Source organism: Engystomops pustulosus, chromosome 4 (genome assembly GCF_040894005.1).
Source record: "Engystomops pustulosus chromosome 4, aEngPut4.maternal, whole genome shotgun sequence".
In the NCBI taxonomy this organism is placed as follows: Eukaryota; Metazoa; Chordata; class Amphibia; order Anura; family Leptodactylidae; genus Engystomops; species Engystomops pustulosus.
In genome coordinates, this window is record NC_092414.1 from 2,803,527 (window position 1) to 2,815,893 (window position 12,367).

The following is a 12,367-nucleotide window of genomic DNA, read 5'->3' on the forward strand; positions in this document are numbered from 1 at the left end:
GTGTCTTCTCCATAGTGTCCAGCAGGGGCAGCAGTCCTCCCTGTAGCACATGATGTAGATGTGCTGGTGATGTATTCTCCATAGTGTCCAGCAGGGGCAGTAGTCCTCCCTGTAGCACAGGATGTAGATGTGCTGGTGGTGTCTTCTCCATAGTGTCCAGCAGGGGCAGCAGTCCTCCCTGTAGCACAGGATGTAGATGTGCTGGTGATGTATTCTCCATAGTGTCCAGCAGGGGCAGCAGACCTCCCTGTAGCACAGGATGTAGATGAGCTGGTGGTGCCTTCTCCATAGTGTCCAGCAGGGGCAGCAGACCTCCCTGTAGCACAGGATGTTGATGTGCTGGTGGTGTCTTCTCCATAGTGTCCAGCAGGGCAGCAGACCTCCCTGTAGCACAGGATGTAGATGTGCTGGTGGTGTCTTCTCCATAGTGTCCAGCAGGGGCAGTAGACCTCCCTGTAGCACAGAATGTAGATGTGCTGGGGGTGTCTTCTCCATAGTGTCCAGCAGGGGCAGCAGACCTCCCTGTAGCACAGGATGTAGATGTGCTGGTGATATCTTCTCCATAGTGTCCAGCAGGGGCAGTAGACCTCCCTGTAGCACAGGATGTAGATGTGCTGGTGGAGCCTTCTCCATAGTGTCCAGCAGGGCAGCAGACCTCCCTGTAGCACAGGATGTAGATGTGCTGGTGGTGTCTTCTCCATAGTGTCCAGCAGGGGCAGCAGACCTCCCTGTAGCACAGGATGTAGATGTGCTGGTGGTGTCTTCTCCATAGTGTCCAGCAGGGGCAGCACACCTCCCTGTAGCACAGGATGTAGATGTGCTGGTGGTGTCTCCTCCATAGTGTCCAGCAGGGGCAGTAGTCCTCCCTGTAGCACAGGATGTAGATGTGCTGGTGATGTATTCTCCATAGTGTCCAGCAGGGGCAGTAGTCCTCCCTGTAGCATAGGATGTAGATGTGCTGGTGGTGTCTTCTCCATAGTGTCCAGCAGGGGCAGTAGACCTCCCTGTAGCACAGGATGTAGATGTGCTGGTGGTGTCTTCTCCATAGTGTCCAGCAGGGGCAGTAGTCCTCCCTGTAGCACAGGATGTAGATGTGCTGGTGGTGCCTTCTCCATAGTGTCCAGCAGGGGCAGCAGACCTCCCTGTAGCACAGGATGTAGATGAGCTGGTGGTGTATTCTCCATAGTGTCCAGCAGGGGCAGCAGACCTCCCTGTAGCACAGGATGTAGATGTGCTGGTGATGTCTTCTCCATAGTGTCCAGCAGGGGCAGCAGACCTCCCTGTAGCACAGGATGTAGATGTGCTGGTGGTGTATTCTCCATAGTGTCCAGCAGGGGCAGCAGACCTCCCTGTAGCACAGGATGTAGATGTGCTGGTGGTGTCTTCTCCATAGTGTCCAGCAGGGGCAGCAGACCTCCCTGTAGCACAGGATGTAGATGTGCTGGTGGTGTATTCTCCATAGTGTCCAGCAGGGGCAGCAGTCCTCCCTGTAGCACAGGATGTAGATGTGCTGGTGGTGCCTTCTCCATAGTGTCCAGCAGGGGCAGCAGACCTCCCTGTAGCACAGGATGTAGATGAGCTGGTGGTGTATTCTCCATAGTGTCCAGCAGGGGCAGTAGACCTCCCTGTAGCACAGGATGTAGATGTGCTGGTGATGTCTTCTCCATAGTGTCCAGCAGGGGCAGCAGTCCTCCCTGTAGCACAGGATGTAGATGTGCTGGTGGTGTCTTCTCCATAGTGTCCAGCAGGGGCAGTAGACCTCCCTGTAGCACAGGATGTAGATGTGCTGGTGGTGTATTCTCCATAGTGTCCAGCAGGGGCAGCAGTCCTCCCTGTAGCACAGGATGTAGATGTGCTGGTGGTGTCTTCTCCATAGTGTCCAGCAGGGGCAGCAGACCTCCCTGTAGCACAGGATGTAGATGTGCTGGTGATGTCTTCTCCATAGTGTCCAGCAGGGGCAGCAGACCTCCCTGTAGCACAGGATGTAGATGTGCTGGTGGTGTCTTCTCCATAGTGTCCAGCAGGGGCAGCAGTCCTCCCTGTAGCACAGGATGTAGATGTGCTGGTGGTGTCTTCTCCATAGTGTCCAGCAGGGGCAGTAGACCTCCCTGTAGCACAGGATGTAGATGTGCTGGTGATGTATTCTCCATAGTGTCCAGCAGGGGCAGTAGACCTCCCTGTAGCACAGGATGTAGATGTGCTGGTGATGTATTCTCCATAGTGTCCAGCAGGGGCAGCAGACCTCCCTGTAGCACAGGATGTAGATGTGCTGGTGGTGTATTCTCCATAGTGTCCAGCAGGGCAGCAGACCTCCCTGTAGCACAGGATGTAGATGTGCTGGTGGTGTCTTCTCCATAGTGTCCAGCAGGGCAGCAGACCTCCCTGTAGCACAGGATGTAGATGTGCTGGTGGTGTCTTCTCCATAGTGTCCAGCAGGGGCAGTAGACCTCCCTGTAGCACAGGATGTAGATGTGCTGGTGGTGTCTTCTCCATAGTGTCCAGCAGGGGCAGCAGACCTCCCTGTAGCACAGAATGTAGATGTGCTGGTGGTGCCTTCTCCATAGTGTCCAGCAGGGGCAGCAGACCTCCCTGTAGCACAGGATGTAGATGAGCTGGTGGTGTATTCTCCATAGTGTCCAGCAGGGGCAGTAGTCCTCCCTGTAGCACATGATGTAGATGTGCTGGTGGTGCCTTCTCCATAGTGTCCAGCAGGGGCAGCACACCTCCCTGTAGCACAGGATGTAGTTGTGCTGGTGGTGCCTTCTCCATAGTGTCCAGCAGGGGCAGTAGACCTCCTTGTAGCACACGATGTAGATGTGCTGGTGGTGTATTCTCCATAGTGTCCAGCAGGGCAGCAGACCTCCCTGTAGCACAGGATGTAGATGTGCTGGTGGTGCCTTCTCCATAGTGTACAGCAGGGCAGCAGACCTCCCTGTAGCACAGGATGTAGATGTGCTGGTGGTGTCTTCTCCATAGTGTCCAGCAGGGGCAGTAGACCTCCCTGTAGCACAGGATGTAGATGTGCTGGTGGTGTCTTCTCCATAGTGTCCAGCAGGGGCAGCAGACCTCCCTGTAGCACAGAATGTAGATGTGCTGGTGGTGCCTTCTCCATAGTGTCCAGCAGGGGCAGCAGACCTCCCTGTAGCACAGGATGTAGATGTGCTGGTGATGTATTCTCCATAGTGTCCAGCAGGGGCAGTAGTCCTCCCTGTAGCACATGATGTAGATGTGCTGGTGGTGCCTTCTCCATAGTGTCCAGCAGGGGCAGTAGACCTCCCTGTAGCACAGGATGTAGATGTGCTGGTGGTGCCTTCTCCATAGTGTCCAGCAGGGGCAGTAGACCTCCCTGTAGCACAGGATGTAGATGAGCTGGTGGTGTATTCTCCATAGTGTCCAGCAGGGGCAGTAGACCTCCCTGTAGCACAGGATGTAGATGTGCTGGTGATGTCTTCTCCATAGTGTCCAGCAGGGGCAGCAGACCTCCCTGTAGCACAGGATGTAGATGTGCTGGTGGTGTATTCTCCATAGTGTCCAGCAGGGGCAGCAGTCCTCCCTGTAGCACAGAATGTAGATGTGCTGGTGGTGCCTTCTCCATAGTGTCCAGCAGGGGCAGCAGACCTCCCTGTAGCACAGGATGTAGATGTGCTGGTGGTGCCTTCTCCATAGTGTCCAGCAGGGGCAGCAGACCTCCCTGTAGCACAGGATGTAGATGTGCTGGTGGTGTCTTCTCCATAGTGTCCAGCAGGGGCAGCACACCTCCCTGTAGCACAGGATGTAGATGTGCTGGTGGTGTCTTCTCCATAGTGTCCAGCAGGGGCAGCAGTCCTCCCTGTAGCACATGATGTAGATGTGCTGGTGATGTATTCTCCATAGTGTCCAGCAGGGGCAGTAGTCCTCCCTGTAGCACAGGATGTAGATGTGCTGGTGGTGTCTTCTCCATAGTGTCCAGCAGGGGCAGCAGTCCTCCCTGTAGCACAGGATGTAGATGTGCTGGTGATGTATTCTCCATAGTGTCCAGCAGGGGCAGCAGACCTCCCTGTAGCACAGGATGTAGATGAGCTGGTGGTGCCTTCTCCATAGTGTCCAGCAGGGGCAGCAGACCTCCCTGTAGCACAGGATGTTGATGTGCTGGTGGTGTCTTCTCCATAGTGTCCAGCAGGGCAGCAGACCTCCCTGTAGCACAGGATGTAGATGTGCTGGTGGTGTCTTCTCCATAGTGTCCAGCAGGGGCAGTAGACCTCCCTGTAGCACAGAATGTAGATGTGCTGGGGGTGTCTTCTCCATAGTGTCCAGCAGGGGCAGCAGACCTCCCTGTAGCACAGAATGTAGATGTGCTGGTGGTGCCTTCTCCATAGTGTCCAGCAGGGGCAGCAGACCTCCCTGTAGCACAGGATGTAGATGTGCTGGTGATATCTTCTCCATAGTGTCCAGCAGGGGCAGTAGACCTCCCTGTAGCACAGGATGTAGATGTGCTGGTGGAGCCTTCTCCATAGTGTCCAGCAGGGCAGCAGACCTCCCTGTAGCACAGGATGTAGATGTGCTGGTGGTGTCTTCTCCATAGTGTCCAGCAGGGGCAGCAGACCTCCCTGTAGCACAGGATGTAGATGTGCTGGTGGTGTCTTCTCCATAGTGTCCAGCAGGGGCAGCACACCTCCCTGTAGCACAGGATGTAGATGTGCTGGTGGTGTCTCCTCCATAGTGTCCAGCAGGGGCAGTAGTCCTCCCTGTAGCACAGGATGTAGATGTGCTGGTGATGTATTCTCCATAGTGTCCAGCAGGGGCAGTAGTCCTCCCTGTAGCATAGGATGTAGATGTGCTGGTGGTGTCTTCTCCATAGTGTCCAGCAGGGGCAGTAGACCTCCCTGTAGCGCAGGATGTAGATGTGCTGGTGGTGTCTTCTCCATAGTGTCCAGCAGGGGCAGTAGTCCTCCCTGTAGCACAGGATGTAGATGTGCTGGTGGTGCCTTCTCCATAGTGTCCAGCAGGGGCAGCAGACCTCCCTGTAGCACAGGATGTAGATGAGCTGGTGGTGTATTCTCCATAGTGTCCAGCAGGGGCAGCAGAACTCCCTGTAGCACAGGATGTAGATGTGCTGGTGATGTCTTCTCCATAGTGTCCAGCAGGGGCAGCAGACCTCCCTGTAGCACAGGATGTAGATGTGCTGGTGGTGTATTCTCCATAGTGTCCAGCAGGGGCAGCAGACCTCCCTGTAGCACAGGATGTAGATGTGCTGGTGGTGTCTTCTCCATAGTGTCCAGCAGGGGCAGCAGACCTCCCTGTAGCACAGGATGTAGATGTGCTGGTGGTGTATTCTCCATAGTGTCCAGCAGGGGCAGCAGTCCTCCCTGTAGCACAGGATGTAGATGTGCTGGTGGTGCCTTCTCCATAGTGTCCAGCAGGGGCAGCAGACCTCCCTGTAGCACAGGATGTAGATGAGCTGGTGGTGTATTCTCCATAGTGTCCAGCAGGGGCAGTAGACCTCCCTGTAGCACAGGATGTAGATGTGCTGGTGATGTCTTCTCCATAGTGTCCAGCAGGGGCAGCAGTCCTCCCTGTAGCACAGGATGTAGATGTGCTGGTGGTGTCTTCTCCATAGTGTCCAGCAGGGGCAGTAGACCTCCCTGTAGCACAGGATGTAGATGTGCTGGTGGTGTATTCTCCATAGTGTCCAGCAGGGGCAGCAGTCCTCCCTGTAGCACAGGATGTAGATGTGCTGGTGGTGTCTTCTCCATAGTGTCCAGCAGGGGCAGCAGACCTCCCTGTAGCACAGGATGTAGATGTGCTGGTGATGTCTTCTCCATAGTGTCCAGCAGGGGCAGCAGACCTCCCTGTAGCACAGGATGTAGATGTGCTGGTGGTGTCTTCTCCATAGTGTCCAGCAGGGGCAGCAGTCCTCCCTGTAGCACAGGATGTAGATGTGCTGGTGGTGTCTTCTCCATAGTGTCCAGCAGGGGCAGTAGACCTCCCTGTAGCACAGGATGTAGATGTGCTGGTGATGTATTCTCCATAGTGTCCAGCAGGGGCAGTAGACCTCCCTGTAGCACAGGATGTAGATGTGCTGGTGATGTATTCTCCATAGTGTCCAGCAGGGGCAGCAGACCTCCCTGTAGCACAGGATGTAGATGTGCTGGTGGTGCCTTCTCCATAGTGTCCAGCAGGGGCAGTAGACCTCCCTGTAGCACAGGATGTAGATGTGCTGGTGGTGTCTTCTCCATAGTGTCCAGCAGGGGCAGCAGACCTCCCTGTAGCACAGGATGTAGATGTGCTGGTGGTGTATTCTACATAGTGTCCAGCAGGGGCAGTAGACCTCCCTGTAGCACAGGATGTAGATGTGCTGGTGATGTATTCTCCATAGTGTCCAGCAGGGGCAGCACACCTCCCTGTAGCACAGGATGTAGATGTGCTGGTGATGTATTCTCCATAGTGTCCAGTAGGGGCAGCACACCTCCCTGTTGCACAGGATGTAGATGTGCTGGTGATGTATTCTCCATAGTGTCCAGCAGGGGCAGCAGTCCTCCCTGTAGCACAGGATGTAGATGTGCTGGTGGTGTCTTCTCCATAGTGTCCAGCAGGGGCAGCAGTCCTCCCTGTAGCAGGGGCTGCTCAGCCTCCCACTCATTGACCCCCACTTGCAGCATTGACATCTGAGGAGCCACAGCTGCAGGATGAGGTGAGAGGATGCGTGGGGATGATGGGAGTGATGAAGCTTGAATGTATATAATATATATGAAAATTATAGATTTATTACCAATGTCAGGCTGCACCTTAATGTGTTTGTTTAATGTCATCAGAGACTGTGTCGCAGCTAACAGAGGATTTACAATGTATGTGCAGTATATATGTGTATACAGTGTATGTGCAGTATATATGTATATACAGTGTATGTGCAGTATATATGTATATACAGTGTATGGGCAGTATACATGTATATACAGTGTATGGGCAGTATACATGTATATACAGTGTATGGGCAGTATACATGTATATACAGTGTATGTGCAGTATATATGTATATACAGTGTATGGGCAGTATACATGTATATACAGTGTAGGTGCAGTATACATGTATATACAGTGTAGGTGCAGTATACATGTATATACAGTCTATGGGCAGTATACATGTATATACAGTCTATGTGCAGTATACATGTATATACAGTCTATGGGCAGTATACATGTATATACAGTGTATGGGCAGTATACATGTATATACAGTGTATGGGCAGTATACATGTATATACAGTGTATGGGCAGTATACATGTATATACAGTGTATGGGCAGTATACATGTATATACAGTGTATGGGCAGTATACATGTATATACAGTGTATGGGCAGTATACATGTATATACAGTGTATGGGCAGTATATATGTATATACAGTGTATGGGCAGTATATATGTATATACAGTGTATGGGCAGTATATATGTATATACAGTGTATGGGCAGTATATATGTGTATACAGTGTATGTGCAGTATATATGTATATACAGTGTATGTGCAGTATATATGTATATACAGTGTATGGGCAGTATATATGTATATACAGTGTATGTGCAGTATATATGTATATACAGTCTGTGCAGTATACATGTATATACAGTGTATGGGCAGTATACATGTATATACAGTGTATGGGCAGTATACATGTATATACAGTGTATGGGCCGTATACATGTATATACAGTGTATGGGCAGTATACATGTATATACAGTGTATGGGCAGTATACATGTATATACAGTGTATGGGCAGTATACATGTATATACAGTGTATGGGCAGTATACATGTATATACAGTGTATGGGCAGTATACATGTATATACAGTGTATGGGCAGTATACATGTATATACAGTGTATGGGCAGTATACATGTATATACAGTGTATGGGCAGTATGCATGTATATACAGTGTATGGGCAGTATACATGTATATACAGTCTATGGGCAGTATGCATGTATATACAGTCTATGGGCAGTATACATGTATATACAGTCTATGGGCAGTATACATGTATATACAGTGTATGGGCAGTATACATGTATATACAGTGTATGGGCAGTATACATGTATATACAGTGTATGGGCAGTATACATGTATATACAGTGTATGGGCAGTATACATGTATATACAGTGTATGGGCAGTATACATGTATATACAGTGTATGGGCAGTATATATGTATATACAGTGTATGGGCAGTATACATGTATATACAGTGTATGGGCAGTATACATGTATATACAGTGTATGGGCAGTATACATGTATATACAGTGTATGGGCAGTATACATGTATATACAGTGTATGGGCAGTATACATGTATATACAGTGTATGGGCAGTATATATGTATATACAGTGTATGGGCAGTATATATGTATATACAGTGTATGGGCAGTATATATGTATATACAGTGTATGGGCAGTATATATGTATATACAGTGTATGGGCAGTATATATGTGTATACAGTGTATGTGCAGTATATATGTATATAGAGTGTATGGGCAGTATACATGTATATACAGTGTATGGGCAGTATACATGTATATACAGTGTATGGGCAGTATACATGTATATACAGTGTATGGGCAGTATATATGTATATACAGTGTATGGGCAGTATATATGTATATACAGTGTATGGGCAGTATATATGTGTATACAGTGTATGTGCAGTATATATGTATATAGAGTGTATGTGCAGTATATATGTATATACAGTGTATGGGCAGTATATATGTATATACAGTGTATGTGCAGTATATATGTATATACAGTCTGTGCAGTATACATGTATATACAGTGTATGGGCAGTATACATGTATATACAGTGTATGTGCAGTATATATGTGTATACAGTGTATGGGCAGTATATATGTGTATACAGTGTATGGGCAGTATACATGTATATACAGTGTATGGGCAGTATACATGTATATACAGTGTATGGGCAGTATATATGTATATACAGTGTATGGGCAGTATACATGTATATACAGTGTATGTGCAGTATATATGTATATACAGTCTGTGCAGTATACATGTATATACAGTGTATGGGCAGTATATATGTATATACAGTGTATGGGCAGTATACATGTATATACAGTGTATGGGCAGTATACATGTATATACAGTGTATGGGCAGTATACATGTATATACAGTGTATGGGCAGTATACATGTATATACAGTGTATGGGCAGTATACATGTATATACAGTGTATGGGCAGTATACATGTATATACAGTGTATGGGCAGTATATATGTATATACAGTGTATGGGCAGTATACATGTATATACAGTGTATGGGCAGTATATATGTATATACAGTGTATGGGCAGTATATATGTATATACAGTGTATGGGCAGTATATATGTATATACAGTGTATGGGCAGTATATATGTGTATACAGTGTATGTGCAGTATATATGTATATAGAGTGTATGTGCAGTATATATGTATATACAGTGTATGGGCAGTATATATGTATATACAGTGTATGTGCAGTATATATGTATATACAGTCTGTGCAGTATACATGTATATACAGTGTATGGGCAGTATACATGTATATACAGTGTATGGGCAGTATACATGTATATACAGTGTATGGGCAGTATACATGTATATACAGTGTATGGGCAGTATACATGTATATACAGTGTATGGGCAGTATATATGTATATACAGTGTATGGGCAGTATATATGTATATACAGTGTATGGGCAGTATATATGTATATACAGTCTGTGCAGTATACATGTATATACAGTGTATGGGCAGTATACATGTATATACAGTGTATGGGCAGTATATATGTATATACAGTGTATGGGCAGTATACATGTATATACAGTGTATGGGCAGTATACATGTATATACAGTGTATGGGCAGTATACATGTATATACAGTGTATGGGCAGTATACATGTATATACAGTGTATGGGCAGTATATATGTATATACAGTGTATGGGCAGTATATATGTATATACAGTGTATGGGCAGTATATATGTATATACAGTGTATGGGCAGTATACATGTATATACAGTCTGTGCAGTATACATGTATATACAGTGTATGGGCAGTATACATGTATATACAGTGTATGGGCAGTATACATGTGTATACAGTGTATGTGCAGTATACATGTATATACAGTGTATGGGCAGTATATATGTATATACAGTGTATGGGCAGTATATATGTATATACAGTGTATGGGCAGTATATATGTATATACAGTGTATGGGCAGTATACATGTATATACAGTCTGTGCAGTATACATGTATATACAGTGTATGGGCAGTATACATGTATATACAGTGTATGGGCAGTATACATGTATATACAGTGTATGGGCAGTATACATGTATATACAGTGTATGGGCAGTATACATGTATATACAGTGTATGGGCAGTATACATGTATATACAGTGTATGGGCAGTATATATGTATATACAGTGTATGGGCAGTATATATGTATATACAGTGTATGGGCAGTATATATGTATATACAGTGTATGGGCAGTATATATGTATATACAGTGTATGGGCAGTATATATGTGTATACAGTGTATGGGCAGTATATATGTGTATACAGTGTATGGGCAGTATATATGTATATAGAGTGTATGGGCAGTATACATGTATATACAGTGTATGGGCAGTATACATGTATATACAGTGTATGGGCAGTATACATGTATATACAGTGTATGGGCAGTATATATGTATATACAGTGTATGGGCAGTATATATGTATATACAGTGTATGGGCAGTATATATGTGTATACAGTGTATGTGCAGTATATATGTATATAGAGTGTATGTGCAGTATATATGTATATACAGTGTATGGGCAGTATATATGTATATACAGTGTATGTGCAGTATATATGTATATACAGTCTGTGCAGTATACATGTATATACAGTGTATGGGCAGTATACATGTATATACAGTGTATGTGCAGTATATATGTGTATACAGTGTATGGGCAGTATATATGTGTATACAGTGTATGGGCAGTATACATGTATATACAGTGTATGGGCAGTATACATGTATATACAGTGTATGGGCAGTATATATGTATATACAGTGTATGGGCAGTATACATGTATATACAGTGTATGTGCAGTATATATGTATATACAGTCTGTGCAGTATACATGTATATACAGTGTATGGGCAGTATATATGTATATACAGTGTATGGGCAGTATACATGTATATACAGTGTATGGGCAGTATACATGTATATACAGTGTATGGGCAGTATACATGTATATACAGTGTATGGGCAGTATACATGTATATACAGTGTATGGGCAGTATACATGTATATACAGTGTATGGGCAGTATACATGTATATACAGTGTATGGGCAGTATATATGTATATACAGTGTATGGGCAGTATACATGTATATACAGTGTATGGGCAGTATATATGTATATACAGTGTATGGGCAGTATATATGTATATACAGTGTATGGGCAGTATATATGTATATACAGTGTATGGGCAGTATATATGTGTATACAGTGTATGTGCAGTATATATGTATATAGAGTGTATGTGCAGTATATATGTATATACAGTGTATGGGCAGTATATATGTATATACAGTGTATGTGCAGTATATATGTATATACAGTCTGTGCAGTATACATGTATATACAGTGTATGGGCAGTATACATGTATATACAGTGTATGGGCAGTATACATGTATATACAGTGTATGGGCAGTATACATGTATATACAGTGTATGGGCAGTATACATGTATATACAGTGTATGGGCAGTATACATGTATATACAGTGTATGGGCAGTATATATGTATATACAGTGTATGGGCAGTATATATGTATATACAGTGTATGGGCAGTATATATGTATATACAGTCTGTGCAGTATACATGTATATACAGTGTATGGGCAGTATACATGTATATACAGTGTATGGGCAGTATATATGTATATACAGTGTATGGGCAGTATACATGTATATACAGTGTATGGGCAGTATACATGTATATACAGTGTATGGGCAGTATACATGTATATACAGTGTATGGGCAGTATACATGTATATACAGTGTATGGGCAGTATATATGTATATACAGTGTATGGGCAGTATATATGTATATACAGTGTATGGGCAGTATATATGTATATACAGTGTATGGGCAGTATACATGTATATACAGTCTGTGCAGTATACATGTATATACAGTGTATGGGCAGTATACATGTATATACAGTGTATGGGCAGTATACATGTATATACAGTGTATGGGCAGTATACATGTATATACAGTGTATGGGCAGTATACATGTATAT

General features: G+C 45.5%; 1 protein-coding gene across 2 annotated transcripts in view; it reads left to right on the plus strand.

Annotated features, from left to right (window-relative positions):
* Positions 1-12,367, plus strand: part of LOC140125905 (ras-related and estrogen-regulated growth inhibitor) — a 102,976-nt gene that overhangs the window by 6,363 nt on the left and 84,246 nt on the right. The window contains exon 1 of one of the 2 annotated variants that reach the window (XM_072144802.1): positions 6,553-6,670. The exons of the other annotated variant lie outside the window; for it this stretch is intronic. The gene's annotated coding sequence lies outside the window, so the exon portion shown is untranslated. Of the gene's footprint in view, positions 1-6,552; positions 6,671-12,367 lie in introns of those variants that run through there. 2 annotated transcript variants of the gene reach the window in all.